Below are 22,148 nucleotides of genomic sequence, written 5' to 3'. Positions count from 1 at the left end.
ATTTTGGAGGGAACTCCAAACATGTCAACATTGATTTTAAGAACCGCCACTAGAGTTTGAGAGATTTTGACATGAAAGTGTAACCATTTTCTCGGGGATTTGGAACATTTCCTGAGAATTCCCAAAGTTTCCCCGGTATTTCCCGAATTTTGAAGGGAACTCCAAACATGACACCATTGATTTTAAGAATCTCCACTGGAGTTTGAGAGATTTTGACGTGAAAGTGTCACCATTTTATCGGGGATTTGGAACATTTCCTGAGAATTTGCAAAGTTTCTTCAGGATTTCCCAAATTTTTGTGGGAACTCCAAACATGTCAACATTGATTTTAAGAACCTCCACTGGAGTTTGAGAGATTTTGACGTGCAAGTGTCACCATTTTGTCGGGTATTTGGAACATTTCCTGAGCATTTCCAAAGTTTCCCCGGGATTTCATAAATTTTGGAGGGAACTCCAAACATGTCAACATTGATTTTAAGAACCTCCACTAGAGTTTGAGAGATTTTGACGTGAAAGTGTCACCATTTTGTCAGGGATTTGGAACATTTCCTGAGAATTTCCAAAGTTTCCCCAGGATTTCCCAAATTTTTGAGGGAACTCCAAACATGTCACCATTGATGTTAAGAATCTCCACGGGAGTGTGAGAGATTTTGACGTGAAAGTGTCACCTATTTGTCGGAGATTTGGAACATTTCCTGAGCATTTTCAAAGTTTCCCCGGGATTTCCCAAATTTTGAAGGGAACTCCAAACATGTCAACATCGATTTTAAGAATCTCCACTGGAGTTTGAGAGATTTTGACGTGCAAGTGTAACCATTTTCTCGGGGATTTGGAACATTTCCTGAGAATTCCCAAATTTTCCCCAGGATTTCCCGAATTTTGAAGAGAACTCCAAACATGACACCACTGACTTTAAGAATCTCCACTCGAGTTTGAGAGATTTTGACGTGAAAGTGTCACCATTTTGTCGGGGATTTGGAACATTTCCTGAGAATTTCCAAAGTTTCTTCAGGATTTCCCAAATTTTTGAGGGAACTCCAAACATGTCAACATTGATTTTAAGAACCTCCACTGGAGTTTGAGAGATTTTGACGTGAAAGTGTCACCATTTTGTCGGGGATTTGTAACACATCCTGAGAATTTCTAAAGTTTCCCTGGGATTTCCGAAATTTTAAAGGGAACTCCAAACATGTCACCATTGATTTTAAGAATTTCCACTGGAGTTTGAGATATTTTGACGTGCAAGTGTCTGCATTTTGTCGGGGATTTGGAACATTTCCTGAGAATTTCCAAAGTTTCCCCGGGATTTCCCAAATTTTGGAGGGAACTCCAAACATGTCAACATTGATTTTAAGAATCTCCACTGGAGTTTGAGAGATTTTGACGTGAAAGTGTCACTATTTTGTTGGGGATTTGGAACATTTCCTGAGAATTCTCAAAATTTCCCCGGGATTTCCCAAATATTGGAGGGAACTCCAAACATGTCACCATTGATTTTAAGAATCTCCACGGGAGTGTGAGAGATTTTGACGTGAAAGTGTCACCATTTTGTCGGGGATTTGGAACATTTCCTGAGAATTTCCAAGGTTTCCCCGGGATTTCCCAAATTTTGAAAAAAGCTCCAAACATGTCAACATTGATTTTAAGAATCTCTACTGGAGTTTGAGAGATTTTGACGTGAAACTGTAACCATTTTGTCGGGGATTTGGAACATTTCCTGATCATTTCCAAACTTTCCCCGGGATTTCCCAAATTTTGGAGGGAACTCCAAACATGTCAACATTGATTTTAAGAATCTCCACTGGAGTTTGAGAGATTTTGACATGAAAGTGTCACCATTTTGTCGGGGATTTGGAACATTTCCGGAGAATTTCCAAAGTTTCCCCAGGATTTCCAAAATTTTGGCGGGAACTCCAAACATGTCAACATTGATTTTAAGAATCTCCACTGGAGTTTGAGAGATTTTGACATGAAAGTGTCACCCTTTTTTTAGGGACTTGGAACATTTCCTGAGAATTTCCAAAGTTTCCCCGGGATTTCCCAAATTTGGAAGGGAAATCCAAACATGTCAACATTGATTTTAAGAATCTCCACTGGAGTTTGAGAGATTTTGACGTGAAACTGTCACCATTTTGTCGGGGATTTGGAACATTTCCTGAGCATTTCCAAAGTTTCTCCGGGATTTCCCAAATTTTGAAGGGAACTCCAAACATGTCAACGTCGATTTTAAGAATCTCCACTGGAGTTTGAGAGATTTTGATGTGCAAGTGTAACCATTTTCTCGAGGATATGGAACATTTCCTGAGAATTCCCAAAGTTTCCCCAGGATTTCCCGAATTTTGGAGGGAACTCCAAACATGTCACCATGGATTTTAAGAATCTCCACTGGAGTTTGAGAGATTTTGACGTGAAAGTGTCACCATTTTGTCGGGGATTTGGAACATTTCCTGAGAATTTCCAAAGTTTCTTCAGGATTTCCCAAATTTTTGAGGGAACTCCAAACATGTCAACATTGATTTTAAGAACCTCCACTGGAGTTTGAGAGATTTTGACGTGAAAGTGTCACCATTTTGTCGGGGATTTGGAACATTTCCTGAACATTTCCAAAGTTTCTCCGGGATTTCTCAAATTTAGATGGGAACTCCAAACATGTCACCATTGATTTTAAGAATCTCCACTGGAGTTTGAGAGATTTTGACGTGCAAGTGTCACCATTTTGTCGGGGATTTGGAACATTTCCTGAGCATTTCCAAAGTTTCCCCGGGATTTCATAAATTTTGGAAGGAACTCCAAACATGTCAACATTTATTTTAAGAATCTCCACTGGAGTTTGAGAGATTTTGACGTGAAAGTGTCACCATTTTGTCAGGGATTTGGAACATTTCCTGAGAATTTCCAAAGTTTCCCCGGGATTTCCCAAATTTTGAAGGGAACTCCAAACATGTCACCATTGATTTTAAGAATCTCCACTGGAGTTTGAGAGATTTTGACCTGAAAGTGTCACCATTTTGTCGGGGATTTGGAACATTTCCTGAGAATATCCAAAGTTTGCCCAGAATTTCCCAAAATTTGGAGGGAACTCCAAACATGTCACCATTGATTTTAAGAATCTCCACTGGAGTTTTAGAGATTTTGACGTGAAAGTGTCACCATTTTGTTGGGGATTTGAAATATTTCCTGAGAATTTCCAAGGTTTCCCCGGGATTTCCCAAATTTTGAAGAGAACTCCAAACATGTCACCATTGATTTTAATAATCTCCACTGGAGTTTGAGAGATTTTGACGTGAAACTGTCACCATTTTGTCGGGGATTTGGAACATTTCCTGAGAATTTCCAAAGTTTCCCTGGGATTTCCCAAATGTTGGAGCGAACTCCAAACATGTCAACATTGATTTTAAGAATCTCCACTGGAGTTTGAGAGATTTTGACGTGAAAGTGTCACCATTTTGTTGGGGATTTGGAACATTTCCTGCGAATTCTCAAAATTTCCCCGGGATTTCCCAAATATTGGAGGGAAATCCAAACATGTCAACATTGATTTTAAGAATCTCCACTGGAGTTTGAGAGATTTTGACGTGAAAGTGTCACCATTTTTTTGGGGATTTGGAACATTTCCGGAGAATTTCCAACGTTTCCCCGGGATTTCCCAAATTTTGAAAAAAACTCCAAACATGTCAACATTGATTTTTAGAATCTCCACTGGAGTGTGAGATATTTTGACATGCAAGTGTAACCATTTTGTCGGGGATTTGGAACATTTCCTTAGCATTTCCAAAGTTTCCCTGGGATTTCCCAAATTTTGAAGGGAACTCCAAACATTTCACCATTGATTTTAAGAATCTCCACGGGAGTGTGAGAGATTTTGACGTGAAAGTGTCACCATTTTGTCGATTTGGAACATTTCCTGAGCATTTCCAAAGTTTCTCCGGGATTTCCCAAATTTTGAAGGGAACTCCAAACATGTCAAAATCGATTTTAAGAATCTTTACTGGAGTTTGAGAAATTTTGACGTGCAAGTGTAACCATTTTCTCGGGGATTTGGAACATTTCCTGAGAATTCCCAAAGTTTCCCCGGGATTTCCTGAATTTTGAAGGGAACTCCAAACATGACACCATTGATTTTAAGAATCTCCACTGGAGTTTGAGAGATTTTGACCTGAAAGTGTCACCATTTTGTCGGGGATTTGGAACATTTCCTGAGAATTTCAAAAGTTCCCCTGGGATTTCCCAAATTTTGAAGGGAACTCCAAACATGTCAACATTGATTTTAAGAATCTCCACTGGAGTTTGAGAGATTTTGACGTGAAAGTGTCACTATTTTGTTGGGGATTTGGAACATTTCCTGAGAATTTCCAACGTTTCCCCGGGATTTTCCAAATATTGAAGGGAACTCCAAACATGTCACCATTGATTTTAAGAATCTCCACGGGAGTGTGAGAGATTTTGACGTGAAAGTGTCACCATTTTGTCGGGGATTTGGAACATTTCCTGAGAATTTCCAAGGTTTCCCCGGGATATCCCAAATTTTGAAAAAAGCTCAAAACATGTCAACATTGATTTTAAAAATCTCTACTGGAGTTTGAGAGATTTTGACGTGAAACTGTAACCATTTTGTCGGGGATTTGGAACATTTCCTGAGCATTTCCAAACTTTCCCCGGGATTTCCCAAATTTTGGAGGGAACTCCAAACATGTCACCATTGATTTTAAGAATCTCCACTGGAGTTTGAGAGATTTTGACGTGAAAGTGTCACCATTTTGTCGGGGATTTGGAACATTTCCGGAGAATTTCCAAAGTTTCCCCAGGATTTCCAAAATTTTGGCGGGAACTCCAAACATGTCAACATTGATTTTGAGAATCTCCACTGGAGTTTGAGAGATTTTGACATGAAAGTGTCACCCTTTTCTTAGGGACTTGGAACATTTCCTGAGAATTTCCAAAGTTTCCCCGGGATTTCCCAAATTTGGAAGGGAAATCCAAACATGTCAACATTGATTTTAAGAATCTCCACTGGAGTTTGAGAGATTTTGACGTGAAAGTGTCACCATTTTGTCGGGGATTTGGAACATTTCCTGTGAATTTCCAAAGTTTCTCCGGGATTTCCCAAATTTTGAAGGGAACTCCAAACATGTCAACATCGATTTTAAGAATCTCCACTGGAGTTTGAGAGATTTTGACGTGCAAGTGTAACCATTTTCTCAAGGATTTGGAACATTTCCTGAGAATTCCCAAAGTTTCCCCAGGATTTCCCGAATTTTGAAGGGAACTCCAAACATGACACCACTGATTTTAACAATCTCCACTGGAGTTTGAGAGATTTTGACGTGAAAGTGTCACCATTTTGTCGGGGATTTGGAACATTTCCTGAGAATTTCCAATGTTTCTTCAGGATTTCCCAAATTTTTGAGGGAACTCCAAACATGTCAACATTGATTTTAAGAATCTCCACTGGAGTTTGAGAGATTTTGACGTGAAAGTGTCACCATTTTGTCGGGGATTTGTAACCTTTCCTGAACATTTCCAAAGTTTCTCCGGGATTTCTCAAATTTAGATGGGAACTCAAAACATGTCACCATTGATTTTAAGAATCTCCACTGGAGTTGGAGAGATTTTGACGTGAAAGTGTCACCATTTTGTCGGGGATTTGGAACATTTCCTGAGCATTTCCAAAGTTTCCCCGGGATTTCCCAAATTTTGAAGGGAACTCCAAACATGTCAACATTGATTTTAAGAACCTCCACTGGAGTTTGAGAGATTTTGACGTGAAAGTGTCACCATTTTGTCGGGTATTTGGAACATTTCCTGACAATTTCCAAAGTTTCCCCGGGATTTCCCAAATATTGGAGGGAACTCCAAACATGTCAACATTGATTTTAAGAATCTCCACTGGAGTTTGAGAGATTTTGACGTGAAAGTGTCACCATTTTGTCGGGGATTTGGAACATTTCCTGAGAATTTCCAAAGTTTCCCTGGGATTTCCCAAATTTTGAAGGGAACTCCAAACATGTCACCATTGATTTTAAGAATCTCCACTGGAGTTTGAGAGATTTTGACGTGAAAGTGTCACCATTTTGTCGGGGATTTGGAACATTTCCTGAGAAATTCCAAGGTTTCCCCGGGATTTCCCAAATTTTGAAGAGAACTTCAAACATGTCACCATTGATTTTAAGAATCTCCACTGGAGTTTGAGAGATTTTGACGTGAAAGTGTCACCTTTTTGTCGGGGATTTGTAACACTTCCTGAGAATTTCTAAAGTTTCCCTGGGATTTCCGAAATTTTAAACGGAACTCCAAACATGTCACCATTGATTTTAAGAATTTCCACTGGAGTTTGAGAGATTTTGACGTGCAAGTGTCACCATTTTGTCGGGGATTTGGAACATTTCCTGAGAATTTCCAAGGTTTCCCCGGGATTTCGCAAATTTTGGAGGGAACTCCAAACATGTCAACATTGATTTTAAGAACCTCCACTGGAGTTTGAGAGATTTTGACGTGAAAGTGTCACCATTTTGTCAGGGATTTGGAACATTTCCTGAGAATTTCCAAAGTTTCCCCGGGATTTCGCAAATTTTGGAGGGAACTCCAAACATGTCAACATTGATTTTTAGAATCTCCACTGGAGTGTGAGAGATTTTGACGTGAAAGTGTCACCATTTTGTCGGGGATTTGGAACATTTCCTGAGCATTTCCAAAGTTTCCCTGGGATTTCCCAAATTTTGAAGGGAACTCCAAACATGTCAACATTGATTTTAAGAATCTCCACGGGAGTTTTAGAGATTTTGACGTGAAAGTGTCACCATTTTGTCGGGGATTTGGAACATTTCCTGAGAATTTCTAAAATTTCCCCGGGATTTCACAAATTTTGAAGGGAACTCCAAGCATGTCACCATTGATTTTAAGAATCTCCACTGGAGTTTGAGAGATTTTCACGTGAAAGTGTCACCATTATGTCGGGGATTTGGAACATTTCCGGAGAATTTCCAAAGTTTCCCCGGGATTTCCCAAATTTTGGAGGGAAGTCCAAACATGTCAACATTGATTTTAAGAATCTCCACTGGAGTTTGAGAGATTTTGACATGAAAGTGTCACAATTTTTTTAGGGATTTGGAACATTTCCTGCGAATTCTCAAAATTTCCCCGGGATTTCCCAAATATTGGAGGGAACTCCAAACATGTCACCATTGATTTTAAGAATCTCCACTGGAGTTTGAGAGATTTTGACGTGCAAGTGTCACCATTTTGTCGGGGATTTGGAACATTTCCTGAGAATTTCCAAGGTTTCCCCGGGATTTCCCAAATTTTGAAGAGAACTCCAAACATGTCACCATTGATTTTAAGAGTCTCCACTGGAGTTTGAGAGATTTTGACGTGGAAGCGTCACCATTTTGTCGGGGATTTGGAACACTTCCTGAGAATTTCTAAAGTTTCCCTGGGATTTCCGAAATTTTGGCGGGAACTCCAAACATGTCACCATTGATTTTAAGAATTTCCACTGGAGTTTTAGAGATTTTGACGTGCAAGTGTCACCATTTTGTCGGGGATTTGGAACATTTCCTGAGAATTTACAAAGTTTCCCCGGGATTTCATAAATTTTGGAGGGAACTCCAAACAGGTCAACATTGATTTTAAGAACCTCCACTAGAGTTTGAGAGATTTTGACGTGAAAGTGTCACCATTTTGTCGGGGATTTGGAACATTTCCTGAGAATTTGCAAAGTTTCTTCAGGATTTCCCAAATTTTTGAGGGAACTCCAAACATGTCAACATTGATTTTAAGAACCTCCACTGGAGTTTGAGAGATTTTGACGTGAAAGTGTCACCATTTTGTCGGGGATTTGGAACATTTCCTGAGAATTTGCAAAGTTTCTTCAGGATTTCCCTAATTTTTGAGGGAACTCCAAACATGTCAACATTGATTTTGAGAATCTCCACTGGAGTTTGAGAGATTTTGACATGAAAGTGTCACCCTTTTCTTAGGGACTTGGAACATTTCCTGAGAATTTCCAAAGTTTCCCCGGGATTTCCCAAATTTGGAAGGGAAATCCAAACATGTCAACATTGATTTTAAGAATCTCCACTGGAGTTCGAGAGATTTTGACGTGCAAGTGTCACCATTTTGTCGGGGATTTGGAACATTTCCTGTGAATTTCCAAAGTTTCTCCGGGATTTCCCAAATTTTGAAGGGAACTCCAAACATGTCAACATCGATTTTAAGAATCTCCACTGGAGTTTGAGAGATTTTGACGTGCAAGTGTAACCATTTTCTCAAGGATTTGGAACATTTCCTGAGAATTCCCAAAGTTTCCCCAGGATTTCCCGAATTTTGAAGGGAACTCCAAACATGACACCACTGATTTTAACAATCTCCACTGGAGTTTGAGAGATTTTGACGTGAAAGTGTCACCATTTTGTCGGGGATTTGGAACATTTCCTGAGAATTTCCAATGTTTCTTCAGGATTTCCCAAATTTTTGAGGGAACTCCAAACATGTCAACATTGATTTTAAGAATCTCCACTGGAGTTTGAGAGATTTTGACGTGAAAGTGTCACCATTTTGTCGGGGATTTGTAACCTTTCCTGAACATTTCCAAAGTTTCTCCGGGATTTCTCAAATTTAGATGGGAACTCAAAACATGTCACCATTGATTTTAAGAATCTCCACTGGAGTTGGAGAGATTTTGACGTGAAAGTGTCACCATTTTGTCGGGGATTTGGAACATTTCCTGAGCATTTCCAAAGTTTCCCCGGGATTTCCCAAATTTTGAAGGGAACTCCAAACATGTCAACATTGATTTTAAGAACCTCCACTGGAGTTTGAGAGATTTTGACGTGAAAGTGTCACCATTTTGTCGGGTATTTGGAACATTTCCTGACAATTTCCAAAGTTTCCCCGGGATTTCCCAAATATTGGAGGGAACTCCAAACATGTCAACATTGATTTTAAGAATCTCCACTGGAGTTTGAGAGATTTTGACGTGAAAGTGTCACCATTTTGTCGGGGATTTGGAACATTTCCTGAGAATTTCCAAAGTTTCCCTGGGATTTCCCAAATTTTGAAGGGAACTCCAAACATGTCACCATTGATTTTAAGAATCTCCACTGGAGTTTGAGAGATTTTGACGTGAAAGTGTCACCATTTTGTCGGGGATTTGGAACATTTCCTGAGAAATTCCAAGGTTTCCCCGGGATTTCCCAAATTTTGAAGAGAACTTCAAACATGTCACCATTGATTTTAAGAATCTCCACTGGAGTTTGAGAGATTTTGACGTGAAAGTGTCACCTTTTTGTCGGGGATTTGTAACACTTCCTGAGAATTTCTAAAGTTTCCCTGGGATTTCCGAAATTTTAAACGGAACTCCAAACATGTCACCATTGATTTTAAGAATTTCCACTGGAGTTTGAGAGATTTTGACGTGCAAGTGTCACCATTTTGTCGGGGATTTGGAACATTTCCTGAGAATTTCCAAAGTTTCCCCGGGATTTCATAAATTTTGGAGGGAACTCCAAACATGTCAACATTGATTTTAAGAACCTCCACTGGAGTTTGAGAGATTTTGACGTGAAAGTGTCACCATTTTGTCAGGGATTTGGAACATTTCCTGAGAATTTCCAAAGTTTCCCCGGGATTTCGCAAATTTTGGAGGGAACTCCAAACATGTCAACATTGATTTTTAGAATCTCCACTGGAGTGTGAGAGATTTTGACGTGAAAGTGTCACCATTTTGTCGGGGATTTGGAACATTTCCTGAGCATTTCCAAAGTTTCCCTGGGATTTCCCAAATTTTGAAGGGAACTCCAAACATGTCAACATTGATTTTAAGAATCTCCACGGGAGTTTTAGAGATTTTGACGTGAAAGTGTCACCATTTTGTCGGGGATTTGGAACATTTCCTGAGAATTTCTAAAATTTCCCCGGGATTTCACAAATTTTGAAGGGAACTCCAAGCATGTCACCATTGATTTTAAGAATCTCCACTGGAGTTTGAGAGATTTTCACGTGAAAGTGTCACCATTATGTCGGGGATTTGGAACATTTCCGGAGAATTTCCAAAGTTTCCCCGGGATTTCCCAAATTTTGGAGGGAAGTCCAAACATGTCAACATTGATTTTAAGAATCTCCACTGGAGTTTGAGAGATTTTGACATGAAAGTGTCACAATTTTTTTAGGGATTTGGAACATTTCCTGCGAATTCTCAAAATTTCCCCGGGATTTCCCAAATATTGGAGGGAACTCCAAACATGTCACCATTGATTTTAAGAATCTCCACTGGAGTTTGAGAGATTTTGACGTGCAAGTGTCACCATTTTGTCGGGGATTTGGAACATTTCCTGAGAATTTCCAAGGTTTCCCCGGGATTTCCCAAATTTTGAAGAGAACTCCAAACATGTCACCATTGATTTTAAGAGTCTCCACTGGAGTTTGAGAGATTTTGACGTGGAAGCGTCACCATTTTGTCGGGGATTTGGAACACTTCCTGAGAATTTCTAAAGTTTCCCTGGGATTTCCGAAATTTTGGCGGGAACTCCAAACATGTCACCATTGATTTTAAGAATTTCCACTGGAGTTTTAGAGATTTTGACGTGCAAGTGTCACCATTTTGTCGGGGATTTGGAACATTTCCTGAGAATTTCCAAAGTTTCCCCGGGATTTCATAAATTTTGGAGGGAACTCCAAACAGGTCAACATTGATTTTAAGAACCTCCACTAGAGTTTGAGAGATTTTGACGTGAAAGTGTCACCATTTTGTCGGGGATTTGGAACATTTCCTGAGAATTTGCAAAGTTTCTTCAGGATTTCCCAAATTTTTGAGGGAACTCCAAACATGTCAACATTGATTTTAAGAACCTCCACTGGAGTTTGAGAGATTTTGACGTGAAAGTGTCACCATTTTGTCGGGGATTTGGAACATTTCCTGAGAATTTGCAAAGTTTCTTCAGGATTTCCCAAATTTTTGAGGGAACTCCAAACATGTCAACATTGATTTTGAGAATCTCCACTGGAGTTTGAGAGATTTTGACATGAAAGTGTCACCCTTTTCTTAGGGACTTGGAACATTTCCTGAGAATTTCCAAAGTTTCCCCGGGATTTCCCAAATTTGGAAGGGAAATCCAAACATGTCAACATTGATTTTAAGAATCTCCACTGGAGTTTGAGAGATTTTGACGTGCAAGTGTCACCATTTTGTCGGGGATTTGGAACATTTCCTGTGAATTTCCAAAGTTTCTCCAGGATTTCCCAAATTTTGAAGGGAACTCCAAACATGTCAACATCGATTTTAAGAATCTCCACTGGAGTTTGAGAGATTTTGACGTGCAAGTGTAACCATTTTCTCAAGGATTTGGAACATTTCCTGAGAATTCCCAAAGTTTCCCCAGGATTTCCCGAATTTTGAAGGGAACTCCAAACATGACACCACTGATTTTAATTATCTCCACTGGAGTTTGAGAGATTTTGACGTGAAAGTGTCACCATTTTGTCGGGGATTTGGAACATTTCCTGAGAATTTCCAATGTTTCTTCAGGATTTCCCAAATTTTTGAGGGAACTCCAAACATGTCAACATTGATTTTAAGAATCTCCACTGGAGTTTGAGAGATTTTGACGTGAAAGTGTCACCATTTTGTCGGGGATTTGGAACCTTTCCTGAACATTTCCAAAGTTTCTCCGGGATTTCTCAAATTTAGATGGGAACTCAAAACATGTCAACATTGATTTTAAGAATCTCCACTGGAGTTGGAGAGATTTTGACGTGAAAGTGTCACCATTTTGTCGGGGATTTGGAACATTTCCTGAGCATTTCCAAAGTTTCCCCGGGATTTCCCAAATTTTGAAGGGAACTCCAAACATGTCAACATTGATTTTAAGAACCTCCACTGGAGTTTGAGAGATTTTGACGTGAAAGTGTCACCATTTTGTCGGGTATTTGGAACATTTCCTGACAATTTCCAAAGTTTCCCCGGGATTTCCCAAATATTGGAGGGAACTCCAAACATGTCAACATTGATTTTAAGAATCTCCACTGGAGTTTGAGAGATTTTGACGTGAAAGTGTCACCATTTTGTCGGGGATTTGGAACATTTCCTGAGAATTTCCAAAGTTTCCCTGGGATTTCCCAAATTTTGAAGGGAACTCCAAACATGTCACCATTGATTTTAAGAATCTCCACTGGAGTTTGAGAGATTTTGACGTGAAAGTGTCACCATTTTGTCGGGGATTTGGAACATTTCCTGAGAAATTCCAAGGTTTCCCTGGGATTTCCCAAATTTTGAAGAGAACTTCAAACATGTCACCATTGATTTTAAGAATCTCCACTGGAGTTTGAGAGATTTTGACGTGAAAGTGTCACCTTTTTGTCGGGGATTTGTAACACTTCCTGAGAATTTCTAAAGTTTCCCTGGGATTTCCGAAATTTTAAACGGAACTCCAAACATGTCACCATTGATTTTAAGAATTTCCACTGGAGTTTGAGAGATTTTGACGTGCAAGTGTCACCATTTTGTCGGGGATTTGGAACATTTCCTGAGAATTTCCAAAGTTTCCCCGGGATTTCATAAATTTTGGAGGGAACTCCAAACATGTCAACATTGATTTTAAGAACCTCCACTGGAGTTTGAGAGATTTTGACGTGAAAGTGTCACCATTTTGTCAGGGATTTGGAACATTTCCTGAGAATTTCCAAAGTTTCCCCGGGATTTCGCAAATTTTGGAGGGAACTCCAAACATGTCAACATTGATTTTTAGAATCTCCACTGGAGTGTGAGAGATTTTGACGTGAAAGTGTCACCATTTTGTCGGGGATTTGGAACATTTCCTGAGCATTTCCAAAGTTTCCCTGGGATTAACCAAATTTTGAAGGGAACTCCAAACATGTCAACATTGATTTTAAGAATCTCCACGGGAGTTTTAGAGATTTTGACGTGAAAGTGTCACCATTTTGTCGGGGATTTGGAACATTTCCTGAGAATTTCTAAAATTTCCCCGGGATTTCACAAATTTTGAAGGGAACTCCAAGCATGTCACCATTGATTTTAAGAATCTCCACTGGAGTTTGAGAGATTTTCACGTGAAAGTGTCACCATTATGTCGGGGATTTGGAACATTTCCGGAGAATTTCCAAAGTTTCCCCGGGATTTCCCAAATTTTGGAGGGAAGTCCAAACATGTCAACATTGATTTTAAGAATCTCCACTGGAGTTTGAGAGATTTTGACATGAAAGTGTCACAATTTTTTTAGGGATTTGGAACATTTCCTGCGAATTCTCAAAATTTCCCCGGGATATCCCAAATATTGGAGGGAACTCCAAACATGTCACCATTGATTTTAAGAATCTCCACTGGAGTTTGAGAGATTTTGACGTGCAAGTGTCACCATTTTGTCGGGGATTTGGAACATTTCCTGAGAATTTCCAAGGTTTCCCCGGGATTTCCCAAATTTTGAAGAGAACTCCAAACATGTCACCATTGATTTTAAGAGTCTCCACTGGAGTTTGAGAGATTTTGACGTGGAAGCGTCACCATTTTGTCGGGGATTTGGAACACTTCCTGAGAATTTCTAAAGTTTCCCTGGGATTTCCGAAATTTTGGCGGGAACTCCAAACATGTCACCATTGATTTTAAGAATTTCCACTGGAGTTTTAGAGATTTTGACGTGCAAGTGTCACCATTTTGTCGGGGATTTGGAACATTTCCTGAGAATTTCCAAAGTTTCCCCGGGATTTCATAAATTTTGGAGGGAACTCCAAACAGGTCAACATTGATTTTAAGAACCTCCACTAGAGTTTGAGAGATTTTGACGTGAAAGTGTCACCATTTTGTCGGGGATTTGGAACATTTCCTGAGAATTTGCAAAGTTTCTTCAGGATTTCCCAAATTTTTGAGGGAACTCCAAACATGTCAACATTGATTTTAAGAACCTCCACTGGAGTTTGAGAGATTTTGACGTGAAAGTGTCACCATTTTGTCGGGTATTTGGAACATTTCCTGACAATTTCCAAAGTTTCCCCAGGATTTCCCAAATTTTGGCGGAAACTCCAAACATGTCAACATTGATTTTAAGAATCTCCACTGGAGTTTGAGAGATTTTGACCTGAAAGTGTCACCATTTTGTTGGGGATTTGGAACATTTCCTGCGAATTCTCAAAATTTCCCCGGGATTTCCCAAATATTGGAGGGAAATCCAAACATGTCAACATTGATTTTAAGAATCTCCACTGGAGTTTGAGAGATTTTGACGTGAAAGTGTCACCATTTTGTCGGGGATTTGGAACATTTCCTGAGCATTTCCAAAGCTTCCCTGGGATTTCCCATATTTTGAAGGGAACTCCAAACATGTCAACATTGATTTTAAGAATCTCCACTGGAGTTTGAGAGATTTTGACGTGAAAGTGTCAGCATTTTGTCGGGGATTTGGAACATTTCCTGAGAATTTCCAAGGTTTCCCCGGGATTTCCCGAATTTTGAAGAGAACTCCAAACATGTCACCATTGATTTTAATAATCTCCACTGGAGTTTGAGAGATTTTGACGTGCAAGTGTCACCATTTTGTCGGGGATTTGGAACATTTCCTGAGAATTTCCAAAGTTTCTTCAGGATTTCCCAAATTTTGGAGGGAACTCTAAACATATCAACATTGATTTTAAGAACCTCCACTGGAGTTTGAGAGATTTTGATGTGAAACTGTCACCATTTTGTCGGGGATTTGGAACATTTCCTGTGAATTTCCAAAGTTTCCCTGGGATTTCCCAAATGTTGGAGCGAACTCCAAACATGTCAACATTGATTTTAAGAATCTCCACTGGAGTTTGAGAGATTTTGACGTGAAAGTGTCACCATTTTGTCGGGGATTTGGAACATTTCCGGAGAATTTCCAACGTTTCCCCGGGATTTCCTAAATTTTGAAAAAAACTCCGAACATGTCAACATTGATTTTTAGAATCTCCACTGGAGTGTGAGAGATTTTGACGTGAAAGTGTCACCATTATGTCGGGGATTTGGTACATTTCCGGAGAATTTCCAAAGTTTCCCCGGGATTTCCCAAATTTTGGAGGGAAGTCCAAACATGTCAACATTGATTTTAAGAATCTCCACTGGAGTTTGAGAGATTTTGACATGAAAGTGTCACCATTTTTTTAGGGATTTGGAACATTTCCTGCGAATTCTAAAAATTTCCCCGGGATTTCCCAAATATTGGAGGGAACTCCAAACATGTCACCATTGATTTTAAGAATCTCCACTGGAGTTTGAGAGATTTTGACGTGAAAGTGTCACCATTTTGTCGGGGATTTGGAACATTTCCTGAGAATTTCCAAAGTTTCCCCGGGATTTCCCAAATTTTGAAGAGAACTCCAAACATGTCACCATTGATTTTAAGAGTCTCCACTGGAGTTTGAGAGATTTTGACGTGGAGGCGTCACCATTTTGTCGGGGATTTGGAACACTTCCTGAGAATTTCTAAAGTTTCCCTGGGATTTCCGAAATTTTGGCGGGAACTCCAAACATGTCACCATTGATTTTAAGAATTTCCACTGGAGTTGGAGAGATTTTGACGTGCAAGTGTCACCATTTTGTCGGGGATTTGGAACATTTCCTGAGAATTTCCAAAGTTTCCCCGGGATTTCATAAATTTTGGAGGGAACTCCAAACAGGTCAACATTGATTTTAAGAACCTCCACTAGAGTTTGAGAGATTTTGACGTGAAAGTGTCACCATTTTGTCGGGGATTTGGAACATTTCCTGAGAATTTGCAAAGTTTCTTCAGGATTTCCCAAATTTTTGAGGGAACTCCAAACATGTCAACATTGATTTTAAGAACCTCCACTGGAGTTTGAGAGATTTTGACGTGAAAGTGTCACCATTTTGTCGGGTATTTGGAACATTTCCTGACAATTTCCAAAGTTTCCCCAGGATTTCCCAAATTTTGGCGGAAACTCCAAACATGTCAACATTGATTTTAAGAATCTCCACTGGAGTTTGAGAGATTTTGACGTGCAAGTGTCACCATTTTGTCGGGGATTTGGAACATTTCCTAAGCATTTCCAAAGTTTCCCCGGGATTTCCCAAATATTGAATGGAAATCTAAACATGTCAACATTGATTTTAAGAATCTCCACTGGAGTTTGAGAGATTTTGACCTGAAAGTGTCACCATTTTGTTGGGGATTTGGAACATTTCCTGTGAATTCTCTAAATTTCCCCGGGATTTCCCAAATATTGGAGGGAAATCCAAACATGTCAACATTGATTTTAAGAATCTCCACTGAAGTTTGAGAGATTTTGACGTGCAAGTGTCACCATTTTGTCGGGGATTTGGAACATTTCCTGAGCATTTCCAAAGTTTCCCTGGGATTTCCCGAATGTTGGAGCGAACTCCAAACATGTCACCATTGATTTTAAGAATCTCCACTGGAGTTTGAGAGATTTTGACGTGAAAGTGTCTGCATTTTTTCGGGGATTTGGAACATTTCCGGAGAATTTCCAACGTTTCCCCGGGATTTCCCAAATTTTGAAAAAAACTCCAAACATGTCAACATTGATTTTTAGAATCTCCACTGGAGTGTGAGAGATTTTGACGTGAAAGTGTCACAATTTTGTCGGGGATTTGGAACATTTCCTGAGCATTTCCAAAATTTCCCTGGGATATCCCAAATTTTGAAGGGAACTCCAAACATGTCAACATTGATTTTAAGAATCTCCAGGGGAGTTTTAGAGATTTTGACGTGAAAGTGTCACCATTTTGTCGGGGATTTGGAACATTTCCTGAGAATTTCTAAAATTTCCCCGGGATTTCCCAAATTTTGAAGGGAACTCCAAGCATGTCACCATTGATTTTAAGAATCTCCACTGGAGTTTGAGAGATTTTCACGTGAAAGTGTCACCATTATGTCGGGGATTTGGAACATTTCCGGAGAATTTGCAAAGTTTCCCCGGGATTTCCCAAATTTTGGAGGGAAGTCCAAACATGTCAACATTGATTTTAAGAATTTTCACTGGAGTCTGAGAGATTTTGACGTGAAAGTGTCACCATTTTTTCGGGGATTTGGAACCTTTCCTGAGAACTTCCAAAGTTTCTCTGGGATTTCCAAATTTTGGCGGGAACTCCAAACATGTCAACATTGATGTTAAGAATCTCCACTGGAGTCTGAGATATTTTGACGTGAAAGTGTCACCATTTTGTTGGAGATTTGGAACATTTCCTGAGAAATTTCAAAATTTCCCCGGGATTTCTCAAGATTTGGAGGGAACTCCAAACATGTCAACATTGATTTTAAGATCATCCACTGGATTTTGAGAGATTTTGACCTGAAAGTGTCACCTATTTGTCGGGGATTTGGAACATTTCCTGAGAATTTCAAAAGTTTCCCTGGGATTTCCCAAATTTTGAGGGGACTCCAAACATGTAAACACTGATTTTAAGAATCTCCACTGGAGTTTGAGAGATTTTGACATGAAAGTGTCACCATTTTGTCGGGGATTTGGAACATTTCCTGAGCATTTCCAAAGTTTCTCAGGGATTTTCCAAATTTTGAAGGGAACTCCAAACATGTCAACATCGATTTTAAGAATCTCCACTGGAGTTTGAGAGATTTTGATGTGCAAGTGTCACCATTTTGTCGGGGATTTGGAACATTTCCTGAGAATTTCCAAAGTTTCCCCAGGATTTCCCAGAGTATCGTGGGAACTCCAAACATGTCGCCATTGATTTTAAGAATCTCCACTTGAGTTTGAGAGATTTTGACGTGAAAGTGTCACCATTTTGTCGGGGATTTGGAACATTTCCTGAGCATTTCCAAAGTTTCCCCAGGATTTCGCGAATTTTGAAGGGAACTCCAAACATGTCATCATTGATTTTAAGAATCTCCACTGGAGTTTGAGAGATTTTGACGTGAAAGTGTCACCATTTTGTCGGGGATTTGGAACATTTCCTGAGAATTTCCAAAGTTTCCCTGGGATTTCCCAAATTTTGAAGGGAACACCAAACATGTCACCATTGATTTTAAGAATCTCCACTGGAGTTTGAGAGATTTTGACGTGAAAGTGTCACTATTTTGTCGGGGATTTGGAACATTTCCTGAGAATTTCCAAAGTTTCCCCGGGATTTCCCAAATTTTGAAGAGAACTCCAAAAATGTCAACATTGATTTTAAGAATCTCCACAGGAGTGTGAGAGATTTTGACGTGAAAGTGTCACCATTTTGTCGGGGATTTGGAACATTTCCTGAGAATTTCCAAGGTTACCCCGGGAGTTCCCAAATTTTGAACAGAACTCCAAACATGTCACCATTGATTTTAAGAGTCTCCACTGGAGTTTGAGAGATTTTGACGTGGAAGCGTCACCATTTTGTCGGGGATTTGGAACATTTCCTGAGAATTTCTAAAGTTTCCCTGGGATTTCCGAAATTTTGAAGGGAACTCCAAACATGTCACCATTGATTTTAAGAAGTTCCACTGGAGTTTGAGAGATTGTTACGTGCAAGTGTCACCATTTTCTCGGGTATTTGGAACATTTCCTGACAATTTCCAAAGTTTCCCTGGGATTTCCCAAATTTTGAATGGAAATCCAAACATGTCAACATTGATTTTAAGAATCTCCACTGGAGTTTGAGAGATTTTGACGTGAAAGTGTCACCATTTTGTCGGGGATTTGGAACATTTCCTGCGAATTCTCAAAATTTCCCCAGGATTTCCCAAATATTGGAGCGAACTCCAAACATGTCAACATTGATTTTAAGAATCTCCACTGGAGTTTTAGAGATTTTGATGTGAAAGTGTCACCATTTTGTCGGGGATTTGGAACATTTCCTGAGCATTTCCAAAGCTTCCCTGGGATTTCCCAAATTTTGAAGGGAACTCCAAACATGTCAACATTGATTTTAAGAATCTCCACTGGAGTTTGAGAGATTTTGACGTGAAAGTGTCACCATTTTGTCGTGGATTTGGAACATTTCCTGAGCATTTCCAAAGTTTCCCTGGGATTTCCCAAATTTTGAAGGGAACTCCAAACATGTCAACATTGATTTTAAGAATCTCCACGGGAGTTTTAGAGATTTTGACGTGCAAGTGTCACCATTTTGTCGGGGATTTGGAACATTTCCGGAGAATTTCCAAAGTTTCGCCGGGATTTCCAAAATTTTGGAGGGAAGTCCAAACATGTCAGCATTGATTTTAAGAATTTTCACTGGAGTTTGAGAGATTTTGACGTGAAAGTGTCACCATTTTGTCGGGGATTTGGAACATTTCCGGAGAACTTCCAAAGTTTCTCTGGGATTTCCCAAATTTTGGCGGGAACTCCAAACATGTCAACATTGATGTTAAGAATCTCCACTGGAGTGTGAGAGATTTTGACGCGAAAGTGTCATCATTTTGTTGGGGATTTGGAACATTTCCTGAGAATTTCCAAAGTTTCCCCGTGATTTCTCAAGTTTTGGAGGGAACTCCAAACATGTCAACATTGATTTTAAGATCATCCACTGGATTTTGAGAGATTTTGACCTGAAAGTGTCACCATTTTGTCAGGGATATGGAACATTTCCTGAGAATTTCCAAAGTTTCCCTGGGATTTCCCAAATTTTGAAGGGGACTCCAAACATGTAAACACTGATTTTAAGAATCTCCACTGGAGTTTGAAAGATTTTGACGTGAAAGTGTCACCATTTTGTCGGGGATTTGGAACATTTCCTGAGCATTTCCAAAGTTTCTCCGGGATTTCCCAAATTTTGAAGGGAACTGCTAACATGTCAACATCGATTTTAAGAATCTCCAGTGGAGTTTGAGAGATTTTGACGTGAAAGTGTCACCATTTTGTCGGGGATTTGGAACATTTCCTGACAATTTCCAAAGTTTCCCCAGGATTTCTCAAATTTTGGTGGGAACTCCAAAAATGTCACCATTGATTTTAAGAATCTCCACTGGAGTTTGAGAGATTTTGACGTGAAAGTGTCACCATTTTGTCAGGGATTTGGAACATTTCCGGAGAATTTCCAAAGTTTCGCCGGGATTTCCCGAATTTTGAAGAGAACTCCAAACACGTTCACCACTGATTTTAAGAATCTCCACTGGAGTTTGAGAGATTTTGACGTGCAAGTGTCACCATTTTTTCGGGGATTTGGAACATTTCCTGAGAATTTGCAAAGTTTCTTCAGGATTTCCCAAACCTTTGAGGGAACTCCAAACATGTCACCATTGATTTTAAGAACCTCCACTGGAGTTGGAGAGATTTTGACGTGCACGTGTCACCATTTTGTCGGGGATTTGGGACATTTCCTGAGAATTTCCAAAGTTTCCCTGGGATTTCCCAAATTTTGAAGCGAACTCCAAACATGTCAACATTGATGTTAGGAATCTCCACTGGAGTTTGAGAGATTTTGACGTGAAAGTGTCACCATTTTGTTGGGGATTTGGAACATTTCCTGCGAATTTTCAAAATTTCCCCGGGATTTCCCATATATTGGAAAGAACTCCAAACATGTCACCATTGATTTTAAGAATCTCCACTGGAGCTTGAGAGATTTTGACGTGAAAGTGTCACCATTTTGTCGGGGATTTGGAACATTTCCTGAGAATTTCCAAAGTTTCCCCAGGATTTCCCAAATTTTGAAGGGAACTCCAAACATGTCACCATTGATTTTAAGAATCTCCACTTGAGTTTGAGAGATTTTGACGTGAAAGTGTCACCATTTTGTCGGGGATTTGGAACATTTCCTGAGAATTTCCAAAGTTTCCCCAGGATTTCCCAAATTTTGAAGGGAACTCCAAACATGTCACCATTGATTTTAAGAATCTCCACTTGAGTTTGAGAGATTTTGACGTGAAAGTGTCACCATTTTGTCGGGGATTTGGAACATTTCCTGAGCATTTCCAAAGTTTCCCCAGGATTTCGCGAATTTTGAAGGGAACTCCAAACATGTCATCATTGATTTTAAGAATCTCCTCTGGAGTTTGAGAGATTTTGACGTGAAAGTGTCACCATTTTGTCGGGGATTTGGAACATTTCCTGAGAATTTCCAAAGTTTCCCTGGGATTTCCTAAATTTTGAAGGGAAATCCAAACATGTCAACATTGATTTTAAGAATCTCCACTGGAGTTTGAGAGATTTTGACATGAAAGTGTCACTATTTTGTCGGGGATTTGGAACATTTCCTGAGAATTTCCAAAGTTTCCCCGGGATTTCCCAAATTTTGAAGAGAACTCCAAACATGTCAACATTGATTTTAAGAATCTCCACTGGAGTGTGAGAGATTTTGACGTGAAAGTGTCACCATTTTGTCGGGGATTTGGAACATTTCCTGAGAATTTCCGAGGTTTCCCCGGGATTTCCCAAATTCTGAACAGAACTCCAAACATGTCACCATTGATTTTAAGAGTCTCCACTGGAGTTTGAGAGATTTTGACGTGGAAGCGTCACCATTTTGTCGGGGATTTGGAACACTTCCTGAGAATTTCTAAAGTTTCCCTGGGATTTCCGAAATTTTGAAGGGAACTCCAAACTTTTCACCATTGATTTTAAGAAGTTCCACTGGAGTTTGAGAGATTTTGACGTGCAAGTGTCACCATTTTGTCGGGGATTTGGAACATTTCCTGAGAATTTCCAAAGTTTCCCCGAGATTTCATAAATTTTGGAGGGAACTCCAAACAGGTCAACATTGATTTTAAGAACCTCCACTGGAGTTTGAGAGATTTTGACGTGAAAGTGTCACCATTTTGTCGGGGATTTGGAACATTTCCTGAGAATTTGCAAAGTTTCTTCAGGATTTCCCAAATTTTTGAGGGAACTCCAAACATGTCACCATTGATTTTAAGAACCTCCACTGGAGTTTGAGAGATTTTGACGTGCAAGTGTCACCATTTTGTCGGGTATTTGGAACATTTCCTGACAATTTTCAAAGTTTCCCCAGGATTTCCCAAATTTTGGCGGAAACTCCAAACATGTCAACATTGATTTTAAGAATCTCCACTGGAGTTTGAGAGATTTTGACCTGAAAGTGTCACCATTTTGTCGGGGATTTGGAACATTTCCTGACAATTTCCAAAGTTTCCCCAGGATTTCCCAAATTTTGAATGGAAATCCAAACATGTCAACATTGATTTTAAGAATCTCCACTGGAGTTTGAGAGATTTTGACGTGAAAGTGTCACCATTTTGTTGGGGATTTGGAAC

This window comes from Streptopelia decaocto (genome assembly GCF_964273445.1).
Source record: "Streptopelia decaocto genome assembly, chromosome: 22".
In the NCBI taxonomy this organism is placed as follows: domain Eukaryota; kingdom Metazoa; phylum Chordata; class Aves; order Columbiformes; family Columbidae; genus Streptopelia; species Streptopelia decaocto.
This window is presented reverse-complemented; position numbering follows the sequence as displayed.